Raw genomic sequence first — 18443 nt, 5'->3', positions numbered from 1 at the left:
TTTCTAATTCTAAGCAATAAAAATGACGTTACGAATAAATGAAAAAATCCGTCGGCTCGATGTGATACTGGAAAACTAGCCGTAAAGTTAACTCACTCGGAAGTTCGAACGAATATCTGAAACTCGCAGCCGATATCCTGGAGGGACTCCGAGCAGCGTAGCATTACAGTTGAAGAAGAGCAACACTTGTGAGAAGAAGCATGGGAACCCAGCAATGGAGGTGTCTTTTAATGCGTCCAATCTTCCCCTCACATAACCTTAATTGACTTGACGAGAAAAGTACACTAAAATACCATACGGCTGCCCATTTCTGTCACGTTTTGTATTAACAAGGCCTAACTGAATTAAAACGAATGGTGGTCGAAAATTAGGGAGCGGGGAAGCATAGCAGATTACAGTGTAGTCAGTTTTATTTCCTGTATTTGTAACTAATTACCTCTGGGTGCTCTCCAATTCAGGGAAGCGACATTAGAGGAAGTGGAGTATCAATTTACCCCACAGCGTATCAATTTGCTGAATAGTTGTCCGAACAGAGCACTGACGCTTGCGGAAGCTTCGGGAGTTAGCCGATGGATGACCGATCCGCACTGATTGGTCTGACGTAGCAGCGATCTACTCGACCCCGGGTCAGGGGTGGAGCTGCTCCGGCCAGCCAGGCACTGTGGTCAATGGGTCAGGTCACCGTAAGACCGACACCGATATTGGTTTGACCAAAAATCAGTGGTCTGAACCTACTGTAAGCGGCGGTGACGGTCGGCATAACTCTGGCGTCACAATCTATCTACCTAGCTGTACGCGGAATAGATACGCAAAGACCGAGTTCAAATGTGGCTGCAAGATGTGATAAGACTCCGGAGGCTTCACGCACGAGAAGGCAGCGTAAAATATTGAGGAGCACAATAATTCGCTGAGCAAACGGAGAAATAGCACGCAGTGTGCATTAGTGATTAGCATATCAATACACCCTGCAAAAAATGTACGAACAATGGCGAGCGCGACCGCAAGTCTTCTGCTGTTATCTTCAAGCTGAGTGTTGGACACTGTAAAGTCTTTCCCTTTATCGCACCTCTGGGCCCAAAATTCATCATCGCCTTGCGAGAGTGACAGCCACGGCAAAAACTTGTTTGGCCGTCACGCTCAGCTATTTTGGAGAGATTGAGCTCCATCAGGAACCCGGTACTTTACTTAGCCGGACGTCAGCAGGCGGGGCAGAAAACAGCCTTTTATCTCAGCCCTGGGCCGCACCACTTACCACGTCAGTTGAGCAGGACCATCATCACAAACTGGACCAGAAAGTTTTATCTCTGACCCGCGCAGTCAGTCAAAAAGGTAACAAGTCAAGATCCAGCAATGAAATGTGTCCAAACGAAGACCATCATCAGGAAACATTTTCTTCGATTAACCTCCGGACCATAGCACGGACCACCTCTGAAGCAGGCAATGTCGATGGCCCGTCACCGGAGACCATCACTACCGTCGTGTCCGCTGAATCTCGAAGGCCGTCGAACTTCAGTCTCGCGCAGGTGGTCGTACGAAGGGCGTGAGAGGCGGCCCAGCACATGAGCCATGGACGAGGACGGGGTGGCCCACGGGCCGTCGGGAGCCCTCCCATCGGCAGGTGGTACGTGACGGGCTTTGTCAGCCCCTGTATCCGGGGAGCGCGCCGCTCCGCCAAATACAGCACTCCACCGGCCATGAATGACGGCGCTGAGTGACCGGCCGGCAGCGGCGGCGTATCGGGCCGACTATCAAAATATTATGTTGCGCCGGCTTTGAAAGTTTTTTTTTGTGCGTCCCCGCTCCCCAGCAGCGTCGGCCCGATAAACCGGAGCGTTGGCTTTGTCGGCGGTCATTGAATTACACGTTATCGAGAGCGGGGCGCGTGTAAGTGGGCTCCTCACGGCGTCCGTCCGTCCGTCGCTCTCACCCCATCCTCTGCCCGGCCCAAGCTCGGGGAGGCACCCTGCTCTGTCTCACCAGGCCGGAATGCACAAGTGCTTGTTTGCGGCATTTCAGCCGCCACTAATTGAAAACAGTAAACCAGGGGAGGTCGGCAGGCAGGCCGAAAAGCGGCAGCCAGGTGCCTCCGCGGCCTTCGGCGCGGTCAGTGCGCCGCGCTCGCTCGCCGCCGCCGCGTCAGGAGCGTCTCGTCTCTGGTGGGGAGGGTGTTCATTTTTGACCCTCCGCCCGAGGACCTGTAATTTTAGCGTGCGCGGCTGAGGGCAGAACAATGCCGTGTCGACAACGGAATGTGATTATCACGGCCGAGAGGTGGCGATCAATAGGGAAGTCTGACCCAAACCAGACAGGTCAAACGGATCACGACGCGGCGCACCATTTCAGTCGCAGTAGCGTCACCACTGTCACAGAGCGGCGTCAACCGGCGCGGCTGGTCCAATTACGGCGTGGCCGCGGGGTATTTAGCTCGTGCCGTCGGCGTATCAGATGGCCGCTGACATGTGACACCGTGTCAGCAGAGACGGACGGTGTCACCGCACGCCACCACTTCGGGGAACGAGCTGTTACAGCTGGACACCGGTCGGACCTATAGCCGGACAGTGGACTAACAGAGCCGGACACAGGACGGACGGATCCGGACACCGGACCATCAGTGCTAGATACCGGACGGACCTGGCTGGATACAGAACCCAAAAGAGTCGGACGCAGGTCCAACAGAGGCGGACACACCTCGACCGGATCAAACGGAGCATAGCTAGTATGCACTGTGCAGTGAAACACCCTGGACGGAGCCCAGCTTTACAATACACTAAACCCACCGGCTAAAAATGGCCCACCGGCTCTAGACACATGCGTTATTGAAAAGGTGTTGACACTTTCACTGTGAGATAATGGGATATGCCACGGGCCATTAAAAAAACTTGATTTCAGGCTTAGGTATTTATGAACGTCAGCCTTCAAAGTTAAAAGTTATCTCGTGTACGAATTTGAATTTAGATGCAATGTTATTTATATGCCAATCGCAAATTTACGTCCTGCTTATTTTCATTTAAATCGCGCGGTGATGCTCAAGGCATTAAAGGGAGATAATGACCTTTTTCCACAAAATCTGAGTTAGGACCATTTTCTGACAAAACACAACAAGTTATAATGTAAATTAAAACCATTTTGCTCAATTCGGTACCTTGCCGCAAATATCTCAGCTTGAAGTCACGTTGGCGGGGAGCGCTGAAAATGACCGTTGAATAAGTACTTACATCACTTTTTGGTACTTGCATGTAATTTTGTAAAATGAGCGTATTCCTTACATTTGATCTTCATCACATCTAGTTAGTTAATGGTCGTCTATAGTGCCTTCAAAAGATATTCATGGTTTGGGGGTGGTTTATGTCTAAATTTACGCAACTATTTTTCCTGTTCATCATCTGACGCCATATGCTGCTATTTTAGTAGCAACGACTCAATTTTGAATCGGTCCCGCCGACTGCACAATAAAAGAAGATAGATACAACACTTTTGCGGCATCACTGAAAAACTTATGCAGTACTGTTATCAAAATTCTCATAACACCGTTCGACAAACCTGAAGTCTTTTTGAAATAAATATGCTTGTATTTTTCGCTTCAGGCTCTGACGCCAAAATAATGAATTTCGTAGTCGCAATCGCAAGATTTGGCTGCGTTTCTGGCGCATGCCGTTCATTTGTGGCGCAAAATAATGTAAACAGTGTCATTTCTCTAGGCACTATGTACCCCCGAATTAGAATCTAATTACTTCTAAACCGAATTAACTAATTCAAATTAGAATCCTTACAACCAAGCAACGACAAGGCGATAACATAAACAAAAACCCAAGCGTCGCTGTTTGAAACAAAAGCGCCGTATACTGCGACTTTTTTTTATAGAGAAGGACAACGCATTTCGGTGGGTGTTACAAGTACTGCAAGTACTGCTTCTTTTTTGCAAAAATAAAAACCTTTTTCACATACGAAAATGTGCTAGGAAATTTTCATATTTTATAGAAACTACAGTAGAAATAGTACCTATAGATGTCGAGTAATTTTTGTTTAAGAAAAAAGAAAGCTCATTATCTCCCTTTAAATTTTCTTTCTGCGTAGACGCACAATTTCGTTGCACGACTCAAGATACCTATAAGAAACAGGTAGATCCGATGTTTGATGGATGTTTGAAAGTAAAGCCCCAGTCACAAATTTGACGCACCTGTGACATTTCCTGACACCCACGTGACTATTGTATTAACTTTTGTGTTTTGCGATGTTTTGACCTTATTTAAAGTACTGAAAGTAGAGATGCCACTTTTGAACCCGCGAACCCGCTTTCTGCGGGTTTTCAAAACCCGCAGGGTTTTTGGCGGGTTCAAGCAGCAAATCTTAGTCGTGTGGCGGGTATTTGGCGGTCAGATCTTAGAACCTATAAAGTCCTTTTTTAATTTTTTAGATGCAAAAAAAGGTATATACATAGCTCTAGCATTGACCCAACATTTTTCTTAGAAAAACAGGTTTTTAAAATTGCGGGTTTTTGCGGGTTCGGCTCAGCCAAAATCAGCTTGCGGGTAGTTGTGGTTGGGCAAGGGGTAGCTGCGGGGCGGGGCGGGTAATGAAATTGCAAATTTGTGGCATCTCTAACTGAAAGCTCAAAATGTATGATTAATGTTGTTTAACCCTATTCCTGGCGGGGGGGGGGGCCTCAGGAGCCCCCCCCCCCCCCTGAGGTTTTTTGATTATTTCTCCCAAACGCGTTGAGCTAGGAAGCTCAAATTTTCTGACTTTTCCTAAAAGGCTTCTACTCAACATGTCTGAAAATTTTGAGTTGATTTGACCTCAGGTCAGGTCACCAGAGGCGGTTTGGTGACCCTACCTCAGAAAAGTTTGCAATCACGCCAGAGCTAGAGTTTTTGACCGATCAATTTCTTCTCTTCAGGGTTTAGTTAGGGTACCAGTATGTGCAATTTGTATATCTCGGAATTTTGATATCGGTGACCTAAGGTCAGGTCAATTTCGCGACCTCCCCATTATAAGTCAATGGGGGAAAAATCAACTCCCTGTTTTTACCACTAAAACGGGTCGGAATGGCCCCATATACCATACATGACTTCATATACGATCAACCTTCACTACCTTGAGGTCTGTTTTGCTGTTGGGCAGCTGTGAGGTCATGTGACGTCATCAAAGGTCACCAAAGGTTTTTGGCCAATAACTCCGTACAAGAACAAGATACAGACGCGTGGATGATCTCATTGTGTTCAGCTCGTCAAGACGCATCGAATGATATACATGATGACCTCGAGGTCACGTGACCTGAGGTCAACCTTTGACCTTGACCTTTCGAGGTCAACATATATACCATTCGATGTGGATTGACGAGGGGATCACGATGATGCCCTTAGTTTGTTCCTATCTTGACTAATTCGAAAGTTATTCGAGAAAAACTCTCTCCATATCTAGCGCCGCCATTTTGACTTTTTCGACCCCTGTGACGTCATCTTTGACCTGACCTGAAAATGACCTTATTAAAAATTGTAGATCTTGGCCGTGCGTATCCGATGCCGTTTATCGCTTGTCGCTATCTTGCTTCGTTCTCGAGATCTCAGGGGGGGGGGGCCGAATCGCCCCCCCCCCCCCCCCGCCAGTTTCTTGTCCCGGCGGAGCCCGCCAGGAATAGGGTTAAAGCAGCATATTAATAATTTTGTTTGTAAATTATCGATAAGCTGCTTATAGCAGGTCACGTGATTGCTACCAGATTATGTGCTCAGAAAGCATCTTTTCAACTTCGATTTTGAACAATTTTTACCTCCTTTGAGGCCAAATGATGGACGGTTTGAGGCTCACGATGAAATGCTGAATCTATTGATGCCAAAATTTGTTCGTTTTTTGCATTTTTAGACTAATATATCCTGGCTCAAACTTTGACCAGTTTGTGTGTAAACCCTATGGTGAAGGGAAAACTTCACGCCCAGCAGACGTCATTACAGTGCTGCCAAATCGTGTTTGGTGGGGGTCGGCACGACTACGAGCTTTGTGTGGAGTATCGAAAATCATCGTCAGCATCTCTTCCGCTAATATTTCTGCGAGACGTGCCGACTCCAAAGACAGCGGCACTTCTTTAGATCGCTCCACTCAGAGTTTCGAGCCAAAGTGGCTCCCCAGTGAAGGAGGTGGTTCTCCGTCAAAAGTCGGCCGCCTCCTCTGCAACGGTGCAGCGTCGGCGCCTTTTCTGGCAGGCGGGCCATCCCGAGGGACTGAGTGGCGCGCGTCCCCGACGGCCCGGCTGGCGGCGAATCCGGCGCGCCGTGCGATCACGGCGCGCCCATAAAGCGCGCCACTGGCGACAATCGTCACCGGCGCGCCGCCATTGTCGCCGCTTTAACCCTATTCCTGGCGGGCTCCGCCGGGACAAGAAACTGGCGGGGGGGGGGGGCGATTCGGCCCCCCCTGAGATCTCGAGAACGAAGCAAGATAGCGACAAACGGTAAACGGCATCGGATACGCACGGTCAAGATCTACAATTTTTACTAAGGTCATTTTCAGGTCAGGTCAAAGATGACGTCACAGGGGTCGAAAAAGTCAAAATGGCGGCGCTAGATATGGAGAGAGTTTTTCTCGAATAACTTTCGAATTAGTCAAGATAGGAACAAACTAAGGGCATCATCGTGATCCTCTCGTCAATCCGCATCGAATGATATATATATTGACCTCGAAAGGTCAAGGTCAAAGGCTGACCTCAGGTCACGTGACCTCGAGGTCATCATGTATATCATTCGATGCGTCTTGACGAACTGAACACAATGAGACCATCCACGCGTCTGTATCTTGTTCCTGTACGGAGTTATTGGCCAAAAACCTTTGGTGACCTTTGATGACGTCACATGACCTCACAGCTGCCCAACAGCAAAACAGACCTCAAGGTAGTGAAGGTTGATCGTATATGAAGTCATGTATGGTATATGGGGCCATTCCGACCCGTTTTAGTGGTAAAAACAGGGAGTTGATTTTTCTCCCATTGACTTATAATGGGGAGGTCGCAAAACTGACCTGACCTTAGGTCACCGATATCAAAATTCCGAGATATACAAATTGCACATACTGGTACCCTAACTAAAGCCTGAAGAGAAGAAATTGATCGGTCAAAAACTCTAGCTCTGGCATGATTGCAAACTTTTCTGAGGTAGGGTCACCAAACCGCCTCTGGTGACCTGACCTGAGGTCAGATCAACTCAAAATTTTCAGACATGTTGCGTAGAAGCCTTTTAGGAAAAGTCAGAAAATTTGAGCTTCCTAGCTCAACGCGTTTGGGAGAAATAACCAAAAAACCTCAGGGGGGGCTCCTGAGGCCCCCCCCCCCCCGCCAGGAATAGGGTTAAATGCATCGCCGGCGCGGCCACCGTAAACTGTCGACCAGCGCCGGCCGCGGGCCGACGCGGCGACTGTGACCCCAATGGCCCGGAGCTCTCCTGGCGGCCACCTCCCGCGGACGGGCCGATCGGCGCCTCGACGATCGAAGGTGCGATCGTCGCGCGCTCGTCACCACAGCGGCCTCATCTCGGGACCGGGCCGGCCCTTATCGGTGCGCATCGGCGACAGAGACGTTCAAAATTACAGCCAATTTCAATTTATGTGATGGTGAATCACCATTTTACGAGGCGGCTCCGTTGGCCACCCGCTCGCCTCTGCATAATATTCGACCGTAAATCGGCACCAGCTCCGACGACGGCGCGCCGGAAATATCCCGGCACCGGCCGGAAACAGTCACCGGAAACGCAGTCCCCGGCGCGGTACAGGGCACGGGAACCGTGCAGCGGCCGGGGCAGTGCTGGAGTCGGCTAATCCCCATTGGAGCTGTATTTAATGGTGCATTAACTGGTTTGTCAGGCATAGGATTGATTGGAAAGCTGATGGAATTGCGTTTTAAAGGAAACTACAAGAGAAATATTTGAAATATTATTAGAGTTGTCCAATTCATAAATCGTGCAAAACTTAATACTTGTCAAGTTGCATTGGCTCCCTCAACCCACCGTTGGAACAGTTATTTTCGAAATGATCGTGCCTAATTGAAAGCGTGCTTGTATGTGTCAATTCACTGGAACGTGAATGTTGTGACTGCCGTCTAATCATTTATCAACTTTTCTGAAGCAACTTTATCTGAACGCGTTTTAGAATTAGTTGAAAGGCATGTCATGAAAATGCAACAAAATCGGAGATCTGTCCGGGCATATCACACGCATCGCAGCCAGGTTACCCCAGATCTCCGATTCCTGTCAAATCTTAACCTTCCAAGCAGTGGGGGGGGGGCATTTTTTTGCCCCCCCCCCCCTTTAGTTTTTTCGATATATCTCGAGAACCGCTGCGCCGATCGTCACCAAACTTTCAGTACCCTCCCGGGAGCAGCTAGCGCACATGGTGACCAAATTTTTTTTCCAAAGGCTATGATAGGTTGGCCGCTAATGACGTCAGAGTGACGTCATTTTTGCCATTTTCGACCCAAAAAAAGGTTTCGCGGGAAGAGCTGTCAAGCCTACAGCTTTAGAGATACAGAAAAATGTTTTAGACATAAAAGGTGTGGAATCAAAAGGGCTACAAAAATGCTTTTTCGGTTTTTCGAATTTTTTGGATTTTGACCCCCAAAAATCAAAAAATAGATTTTTTGAATATAATAGCCAAAAATCCAAAAAGTTTTTTGAATTTCGGAAAACCGGAATATGTGATAGTCCCTACCGCCTTCTATCTACATACCAAATTTGAGATCGATACCTCTTTTTTTGGCCAAGTTATAGCGAAAAAACTGTTCAAAATTGATGACGTCAAATTTTCAAACTCAATTTTTAGCAATTCCAGACCTCGTAGCGCAAAACAAAGACCACCATTAGACTCCCCGTGACGAGCTGCATCGAATCGATACCCATTTTATGCAAAAATATCAACTTTGAAATTTGACCTTTTTTGACCTGACCTTGACCTGACCTCCACCAGAAAGTGACCTCAACCGTACCTGATGGTCTTATAACCAACACCATTGAGTTGGAAATGAAAAACTGGCCATGAACATGCATCGCATAACCTTAGTAAAGTTGGGCTCATGTGGTGACCCTTGGTGACCTTTGGTGACCTGACCTGTGACCTGACCTGGTATGACCAGTGACCTCTAATAGCAACATATGTACTAGAAAACTGACGCCTTATCGCTGATTTTCGACAAAATGCGTTTTACTCGGTGTTATAGCGCTTTCCCCAGAAGCCCCGTGAACGGTGAAACATTTTATCTTTGACCTGACCTGTGACGTCATCGGTGACCCTGAGGTCAATGGAATTTGGTTTCCTTCGACAAATTTGACAGGGCTATCGAACGCCGTTTGAATTTTCCGGATCCGTCCAGTAGTTTCGGAGATACGGGGGGGCAAAAAATGCCCCCCCCCCCCCCCACCGCGCGGAAGGTGGCTGGTAGGCCCACCGCCTGCCGGGTTAAGCAGTTTTGTCCCCCTTTCCCCTTTGCTCTCATCCCGTCCACCTTTCTTCTTTTTAACCCGTCTCTCCGATCGTCCGAGCGTCCGTCGCCGTGCTGTGTCCCACCTGCGGCATATTCCGGTGTCCGGGCGGCTATCACGGCGCATGGCGCGCCATCATCGTCGATGAATGACGGCATCTGGCCCGTGATCGCTTCCCATACTGACCGAATCTCCGGAACGGTAACCGATTGGCGCCTCCACGGGAGCCGACCCGGCCCGCCATGGGCGCCAATGATGGCTAACGGTGCCGACGGAAAACTGATCAGAACGTCTGATTATTAAAGATTTTATCAAGGTTCCTGTATGGTGCAAAATTATTATGAAACATTTGTAAAATATCCATTCAAATAAAAGTTTCATTTTTATATTCTTATCTATCGAGACCAGCGTAGTTTTCAGCCAAGTGCCATTCAGCTTTTGCCATCCTAATAATGAAATTTAAAAAAAAAACTGCTGCAGACTATGGTCACCCACCCTACGTCACCATACGCCCATGCCGCCCCATCACCACAGGAGAGCGATGGTGACCTTTAGTGGTGACCTCCTGCAGTGACCTCGGGTGACATCCCTCCGGTCGCCTCTGACGACACTCGGTGATTATGTGGGTGACGAGATGGGCCACGCTGACCGCCCCCGAATCCGGCCGCCATCAGATCAGATGGCTACTGCTGATAGTCAGCTGACGGCGCTCGTAATCAGCTGACGACGCTCGTTATCAGCTGACGACTACGGTCATCAGCTGACCTTCGCAGAGGAGAAGGTTGACCGAGCCCGTCACTGCCAGGTCAGGGGGCGCAGTGGAGCAGTTTCAAAATTCAATACATGGCTGCACGGTTCAGAGCACCAGTTTTGGTATTCCGTCCACCTAGATCGGTACCGTTCAAGTGCTCGTTTCACTAAATAGAAGGAATGTCCGATATGTGAGGCCCCTATAATACCAAATAATAATGCACTCGAGGCTGTAAGATCACCCGGCACAACCCCATAGCAGGACCCGCCCATCTTTTCATGCCTAAATGAAGTGGGCATAATTTATGTATTACAGAAATTCTCCAACGCCTGGCCCTGGGAACAGGCCCTGTCTACAAGCATTATTTCAATTACCGCAAAAGACTTTTGAGTTAGGGGTTATTCTATTGTGTCCCTTTGCATGCAAGTCATGAATAGTTCATGTGTGGCGGCGCGCCGGCCGGCCCGTCTCGTGTAGGCTGCACGTCCTCACACGGCGCTCTGACGGAGAACAACACGTAAACGTCGGAAGTGTTCGTCGCCGACTGATTTAGGGTCCTTTTTATGCGCATGCATCAAAGCAAATTAGCATGCCTAAAACGCGGCGCTGGCGGCGGCGCGGCGGTGGCGTCTCATCCTCATTAGAGCCGGCCCTCCCCCGCCTGGGGCCGTCCCTGGGGCACCTGCCCTCCCTCCCTTCTCTGCTGACCCGGGGTCCTCTCAGCCGTCCGGAGAGGCCGACGGACCGACACAGACCAACTGACCACCGGCGGGCCCACCACGCAGCACGCACTCGTTAATTTCAATTACAAATAGTGGGGTGGCGCGGTGCGGCGGCGGCCGGCGGCGCTCGGCGGCGGCGGCGGTCGCTCATTTGTCGCGCGGCGGCCCGGTGGTTAGCGGCGCCTCCTGTCCGCCGGCACGTCTGTTTACCTGGCCAGACGGCCGAGACGCTCGGAGCGCCGCCGGCGCGGCATCATGGCGCGGCGAGCCATTACGGCGGCGCGGGCCTGACAGCCACCGCGCCGCCCGCGGTCCCCCATTAGAGCGGGCCGCCGGAGCTGGCGTCACCTATCCGTGCTTCTATCCTCAGGAAACAGAAATCCTTCTCCTCCACGCCGCAACCCCCCTCCGGGCTGGACAGGCAACTTTATCTCATGCGGGCTGCTCCCTTGGAGCGGCACCGCTGCTCCCGAGGGAGCTGCACCCCGTAGCCGGGTGCAGAGAGTGCTTGGGGGGCTGGTCGGCCTGTCCATTTGGACGGGCTCAGCCCCGGCGACTCTCTAGGGTGCCTGCCCAGACCAATGTCTCCCCCTAATTCCTATCATCCTTCCGGCTCTGCAATGGTCTTGTCGACCGAAAGGGCCTAACCCAACAAAACAAACAAACAAACAAAACAAAGCTGGCGCCGGCCCCGCGGGGAGGCTGACCAAGCCCGCACCAGCCACCCCGCGCAGATCCCATCGTGATGAGAGGAACTTCAGCGAGTTATCAGCCTTATTAGCCTGAATCATTTTTCTTTTGTTTCGACGAATTCCGTCCTGAATCTTCCATGAAGTGCTATGAATATACAGGAGCAGGGCGCATCTCTTTGACTCGCCGTCACAATATTTCACAGGTCTGACGGTGAGATCGGATCAGTTTCCGCTGGCGCCGCAGATTTCAGAAATCCCAAAACGGCCGGCCGGCGGCGGCTGCCCATCGCGGCGGTAGTAGATGCCCCTCACCCGGCGCCGATCGCCCGGAGACGGGGTTCGTCGAACGCCCCACTGACCGATGGTTCCTCTATGGATTTTGACAGGTTCCGGCGGGCTGGCGCACCGACCGGCATCGCTCCGTCCAAATGCATCAGCCGGCGCCGGGTCCACCGAAGCCAGTCTACGATCAACGGCCGGCCACCGGGCACATCGAGCCATAGCCGCCGCCAAATGACTCCCCGCAGCCGGCTGTCCGAAACAGAGCGGCCAAAACGGGCAACAATATCCCCTGTCACATTCGAGATCGAACGATCATAGAAAACTGGGCTCGGTGAGCGTCCATTCGATTTAAAATGGACGGAAGGCGAGCGATGCATTTGAAATGCATCGACATCATGGCTTCGTTGTCTGAGCTTGCAATGTTGATTTCCCCAATAAAAGTGGATTTCTAGAAATTCAGCCGAGTTGAATTCACAAAGGGGGAGTGTGAGTGTTGTGAATCTCAGCATGATCTATGGTGAAAAGGGTCACCTGGGTTCCAGGGACAACGATGAGTGACACTCATAAAAATTACACAAAATACAAGTGAGAACGGTATTGTTAAGCAACGCATCTTGCACAAAATCTTTTATTATCCATTCCAGCGAAGGAAAAGCGAAAATAACGTAACTATTGCATATTTTCCGAACATTCATGGCATATGCGCAGTGCGCACACCAGCCTACCACTGGTTGAGATGGCAGCCGTTCCTGGGCCCCCATCATATCCGGTTGAGGTGACCTCCGCTCTCACAATCAGTCCGATCCACACGCACCCGTCAGCCGATGACCGGATCAGATGCACGATTTCACAAAATCGCCGCCGCATTCTGTTCACTGCAGGTGCGTAGAGCATGACCCTTCGCAGTGCTCTGGTTTTTCAACTTAAGGAGCCGTGCATACCGAGCAGGCGCTGAAATCGGTACAGATGCTCTGATCGCTCCCCATCATAGCTCCCTGTCAAAGTGTCACACGCAGCGTCGGCATTACGCATGCATGTATGCATATTCTGACACCTCGGCAACAAAGTCGTGATGGGGGCGATCGGCAGCGGTGTCGGATCGGTACCATCAGGGTCAGACAGGGGCGATTGTCCGGGATGTCTGCACGTTGTCTGCGCACCCGGCCCCAGCCTCAGTCCTCACCCAGCCCCTACCAGGTCCGGTCAGGCCCCGGGGCGTGGTTCAGTTATCCGATGACTACTCGTGGATTCATGAATCTGAGGCTGATTGACGTGGCAGTCTTTAGCCACGTTCCCAGACTTTCCCTAGCGACGCGTCACCGTTGGTAGGAAAGGAGAATGGCTGAACGGACTCACGGATGTCGAATTCACACGTGACTCAGTTATGACTCACGGGTGATTCACGAATGACGACCGCTTAAACTAATTCACTTACCACACAATAGCTCTTCCATCCACCACATGTGCGCTTCGTCATTTCATGTGCTACTCACAACCATCGACTCATTTCTCGCCATTGCTCACGAGCCGTGACCGGCTCACATCCGTACCGTAACCGACTCACGACCAATCCGCAACCGCTCCGTGACCGTTCCGTTTTCGGCAGTCACAGACGACTCTCACGCAGCCCGCAGGACGATCAGAGGCGATCGGTGGCCATCTGACAGGCCGTGAAAAGGCTCCGAGTCGGTGCCAGATGTGCGTGTGAACACCAGACGTGCTGCCGTCGCGGCCATTTTGCCCGTCACGCCCGTGGTTCTCACGATTACACGTCCTCAGGGCGGTGACGGTGGCGGGACGGACGGGAAGCGAGCGAGGAATTCGGGTGCTGACAGGGGACTGAGTGGGCTTCAATGGACGCAGATGAATGAACGAGGTTAAATCGTATTTTGATTACGCCGTTCGTGACGTAAAAAAATAAGTGAGAAATAATTCTTTCGAACTCTTACGAGTAGGATGCCTGGCATGACCCTGCACGAAGCATCCCAGTAGAAAGTTTGATTCCACATCCGCAGTTTACAGTGTACTCTTAGCATAGGATGGTCGAGGAGCGGTTCGTAACTAAACGCAAAGCCTGGAAAGAGTAGCGTAGTCATTCACCACCCTACATAATCTATGCACAAATGAAAAAGATGTTAACACGAGACGCCACCCACCAGCAGGCGAGGCATGTCAGCATGTACAGAGGACCACATCATGCAGTAATTTACAGAGCTGTAAACACAGCGCGCCAGTGAACCTACAAACTATAAAAACTGAGCCAGTCGTGCACAGAGGCACGGCAGCTGCCACTGAACTGGGAATGCAAGGTCAGCTCACGGTATTGCACGGTGGCCGTGTGCCATACCAGACGACGGGGACATGAACAGTAAACACACCTCAACCGGCAGCTACCTGCTCCCAGCCATGCCTCAGCGACCAGCGAGGGCATCCGGCGCACCCACCGCAAAACCCACGGGACCGCCCCCGGTGTGAACCCGCCTTAGCGGGGCACCGTGATTCATTACTGCACCTCCCGCCGGCCGGGTGGGGTGGGGAGTGTCTCCGACCGGACCAAAAACTGCCGACTGCGTGCCACCCCCCGCCGCCGGGCCGGGCACCTATCGGTCGGGGAGAGGGTGTGTGCCCGGCGCCGCCCCCCGGCCCGAACGCGGCGTCACACCGAGGAATGCAGGCGATGATGACGGCCGTCGCTTTTGTTAATCGGGTGCACATCCATTATAGGCAAGGGGTGCTCTGGCATTGCCCGGGGTTATGACGCTTCAGGTGGTGGTATGACTGTTAATTTTGTTCTAGGATTTGATAAAATCTTGGTTAAGAACAATAGGAGAAAGAAGGCATTCCTCGTCACATGCTGCGCCTGATCAATCATCGTCCTAAACATGGCACATTGTGGAAAAGGGTGGCTTTGACCAGAGGACAAACGTGGTTTCTTCGACTCATATCTAATATATTTTCAATCTTTCTTGCCAATGTTCGAAATATCATTCAAACAACTATTCAGGCTAAGGGCAAGTTTTATACCTAAGCCTGTCGTGATAAAGTAAAGTAAAGAGTTATGTGTCAACGATAAAAAATGTGCCAGCTTGTCTAGGAATTGATCCCCAGGAATCTCATCATAAATCAATAAACATAATATACGCCTTTTTGTCTATGAATCAACTGGTGTTTGAATCAGGCCAATCGCCTATGGCTCAGCGCGGACCCGCCGTTTTCCCGTTCCACAAACCCACCAACCGTTCCAATCAGCTCCCCAGACCGTGTCTCAGCCCGGCGGCGGGTCTGTGGTGAGGCCGGGGTTCATTTTCAATTACCGTCATCGGCGGTGGTCGGGGGCCATTACAGCGGGAGGGACCGGTCGGGGGGGGGGGGGGTAGCCCACCGCGGAGAGGCGAGCCATAAAAATCCCATTAGAAAACATTGGTTATTCATCGCACCGCTGTGTGGCTCTCGGGCGATCGGGCCTGTTAGCTGTGGTCAACAGGTGCTGTCGGCGGCCAGAGAAGCCGATCATGACGGAGTATGGGGTTGGGTGGAGAGGGGGGACAGCTCACCGCCCCGGCAGGACGCCGTGCACGTGCAGAGTGGCGGCCACCGCTCCAAATCGGCCCCTTTGTCCCCGAAATGGGCCGACTGCGATCACGACGGGGGTTCATGGAACCGCTCAGTCGGTAGTGGCGGCGATACGGAGACCAGAGGCGACACCGCGTTAGTGCATGACTCGGTGTTTGAGAACTGTGCAGAGAAGTGCACTGACACAGAGGGCGTCCGTACATGGTGTGGATGGTTTTGTTGATGGGTATCGAAGTGCACGAGCTTCTTGGTATTCATGCAGTGATGGAATAGCAATGGCTGCAGTGTAGCGGCTACCGGCTAAGCTACTATGATAACTATCGCCAAGAAGTTTCTTTTTATATTATGCGAGCTGTTTTCCGCAAATGACGTGTCACAGTGACAATAAACGTTTTCAGGTCTGAATTTGTGACAAACCAGCGTAAAAGCACCGTTCAATTCATTTCCTGGTATTTCGCAGCTTGACAATGTGATAAAACCGATCAAATGATACGGCAAATCAGCACGTGATTGCCCACTGGACCGGAGCATTTCCGTCGCGCTCTGATCTTCCGACCAACTGACCATCAGTCACGCTGACCGCCTCTCAGTCTCGGCCGGACCTGTCCAGGGCGTCGGCCGTGCAAAAACAATCGGCGGTGATTTTTCCGCCGTCGGAGGTGCCCGCGCCGCGGCGCTCACAATATGGCCGGCCGACGGGTGGCCGGCGGGACGTTTGAACGCCGGCGCGGAGGTCCGGGCCGCCCGCCGCGCCCGCTCCCCAAGCCGCGGCCAAGGCGATGACACAGAGATCGGTGATACGGCGCAGCAGATTAGCTGGTCCGATTGGTGATCTGGTCACAGCGGGAGGCGGTGGGGTTTGTACTGACCGACGGCGGCGGGGGTCCGCAGGGTAACGGTGGTCCGGTCCGGTCTGAAGTTACACTGGGTCTGTTGGTTTGAACTTCCGCTACAACAGCATATCATGCGATGTTCAGATTTTTCAATAGATCAACACTTCTCGTTACTAGCTTTATTTTTTACACAGCCTTTTCTAATGACAGCTAGTGACGATTGATATCCTCCAGTAGCGGCGGAACACCTTCAATTAAGGGGGGGGGGGGCACTGCCGACGTTTGGTCCCATTCTTTTCATGCAACGCCCATAGGGCCAATGTTTAAATGCCAAAATCAAAGGGGGGCACGGTGCCCCGGTGTCCTCCCCGTTCCGCCGCCTATGATATCCTCGCTTCGCTTTTGGCACAATGCCGTTGACATGAAAAACGCTCTAAAGCTGGCGGCGAGACAAAATATGGGCAGCTTCCCAGCGACAGCTGCGATACAGCCGACCGCGTCTGCTCAGTTACCACTCGTGAGCGTTCTAAGACAGCCCCTGCCATTATCATCTGTATCCATTATGTCTGGGCACATCTCGTAGTGACATGATCGATGTTCCGCCCATCAAATATTTTAGGGTTCCGAGCCGCGAGCGTGGGGACAAATGACAAATCGATACGAGCGTAACGCCGAATGTGATTCATCATCGCTGACAAGTGTACGACGGCGACAACCATAAAATGGCGACAATTTCGCCCAGCGCTAAACGAATTTTTAGAGATATTGCTCACATTCCAATCATTATTTTGGGATTTGCTTGGTGAAGGAATTAATAAAGGCTGCTAAACTATCACTGAATCAGATGATTTTATCAATTCGACCCCCATCAGGGAAAGTGATGGAAGAAAAGCCTATCCATGCATTGGCGTAGGAAGCTGGAATGCTTTAACAAATACCTCTACCATACACTTGACATATTGCACGGTTTAAGCTCTGCACATTGCTACCGTCTCAGCAAAACGTTCTTCCTAGTCTATCATCATCATCATCATCACATCCGCGGTCGGTCAGTGGTGTCCTCCTCAGCTGCGTCCACCGCAGTCCACCCGCAGTCCACCGGCAGTCCACCCCAGTCCACCCGCAGTCCACCTCTCCACCCTCGGCCACCCCGCCGCCCCCGGTGCCGCCACTCCGCCCGGTTATACCGTATAATCAGCGCCCGTCCCGACACCCCCACTTTGGACAACGAGCCATCATGTGCGCCGGCGGTCGGCGCTGGCCCTGTGCGGTCCGGCGGCCGGCTCATTAGCCGGGCTGATTTATGGTCCATGCCGCGCCACCCGGCATCTCAGGCGCCCGGCTCGGCGGGAGGAGCGAGCTGGGAGGCGGCACCTGGATGGACAGGATAGGACAGGGGATAGACAGAGGGGACTGGACATATGACAGGACAGGACAGGCACGGAGTGGACAAGAGCAGACAGGACAGGAATCGGACAAGGACTAGAAATAATGACAGCGCCGTCAATTGATCGGATAGGACTCAGGACATGGGACAAGGAAAGACAAGAATGGACACAAGTCCTCGAGTCGAGAGGATACACCAACCTCGTGATGAGACGGCACGGCCGAGTCTTCAGTAGTAGATACAGATAATGAGAACTCTGCGGTTCGCTCTCAGAGAAAAACCGTCCACAAGTATCGGGCATACACACCTGACCAAGGACCATAAAGATGAAAGCTGTTCAGTTTAATATCGTATCGTGTTCAGTGCTCTGATTCTGCCACATTCAGCTCTACATCCTGGGAACTTTCTCCTGTGATCTAGCATCATAGCTCTCCTACTGGGCCTGGCACGCTCTCAGGCGTGTATCATGACCGCTGACTTAGTGTTCCTGTCAGGCCGACCTCAGCTCGAACAGGCTGCCCGGAGGTGCCGCTGCGTTCCATCGTTAAAACACAGAGTGAGCAGATTAGCCTCCTGGATCACCTCATTCAGCGCGTGACAGCGGCACAGTGGAAAAATCGGCCCTGTTCCAGGATCGTTTATCGGCAGTCTTTGATGTGACCGCAGTCGGGTGGAGGGGAGGGAGGGTCAGAACGAGGTGGGCAGGGGTCAGGTGGTCAGAGGAGGGCGGGGAAGGGGCACCTCTCCG

General features: G+C 51.7%; 1 protein-coding gene across 1 annotated transcript in view; it reads left to right on the top strand.

Annotated features, from left to right (window-relative positions):
- LOC122378584 overlaps positions 1-12288 on the top strand; it is a 38348-nt gene extending 26060 nt beyond the window's left edge. Inside the window, exon 6 of the transcript XR_006256042.1 lies at positions 12007-12288. The gene's annotated coding sequence lies outside the window, so the exon portion shown is untranslated. The remainder of the gene's footprint in view (positions 1-12006) is intronic.
- Positions 12289-18443: the final 6155 nt, after the last annotated feature.

This window comes from Amphibalanus amphitrite, unplaced genomic scaffold (genome assembly GCF_019059575.1).
Source record: "Amphibalanus amphitrite isolate SeventyFive unplaced genomic scaffold, NRLGWU_Aamphi_draft 000062F_arrow, whole genome shotgun sequence".
Taxonomy (NCBI): Eukaryota; Metazoa; Arthropoda; class Thecostraca; order Balanomorpha; family Balanidae; genus Amphibalanus; species Amphibalanus amphitrite.
The sequence above is the reverse complement of the archived record's forward strand: the minus strand, read 5'-3'. Positions and strand labels throughout refer to the sequence as shown.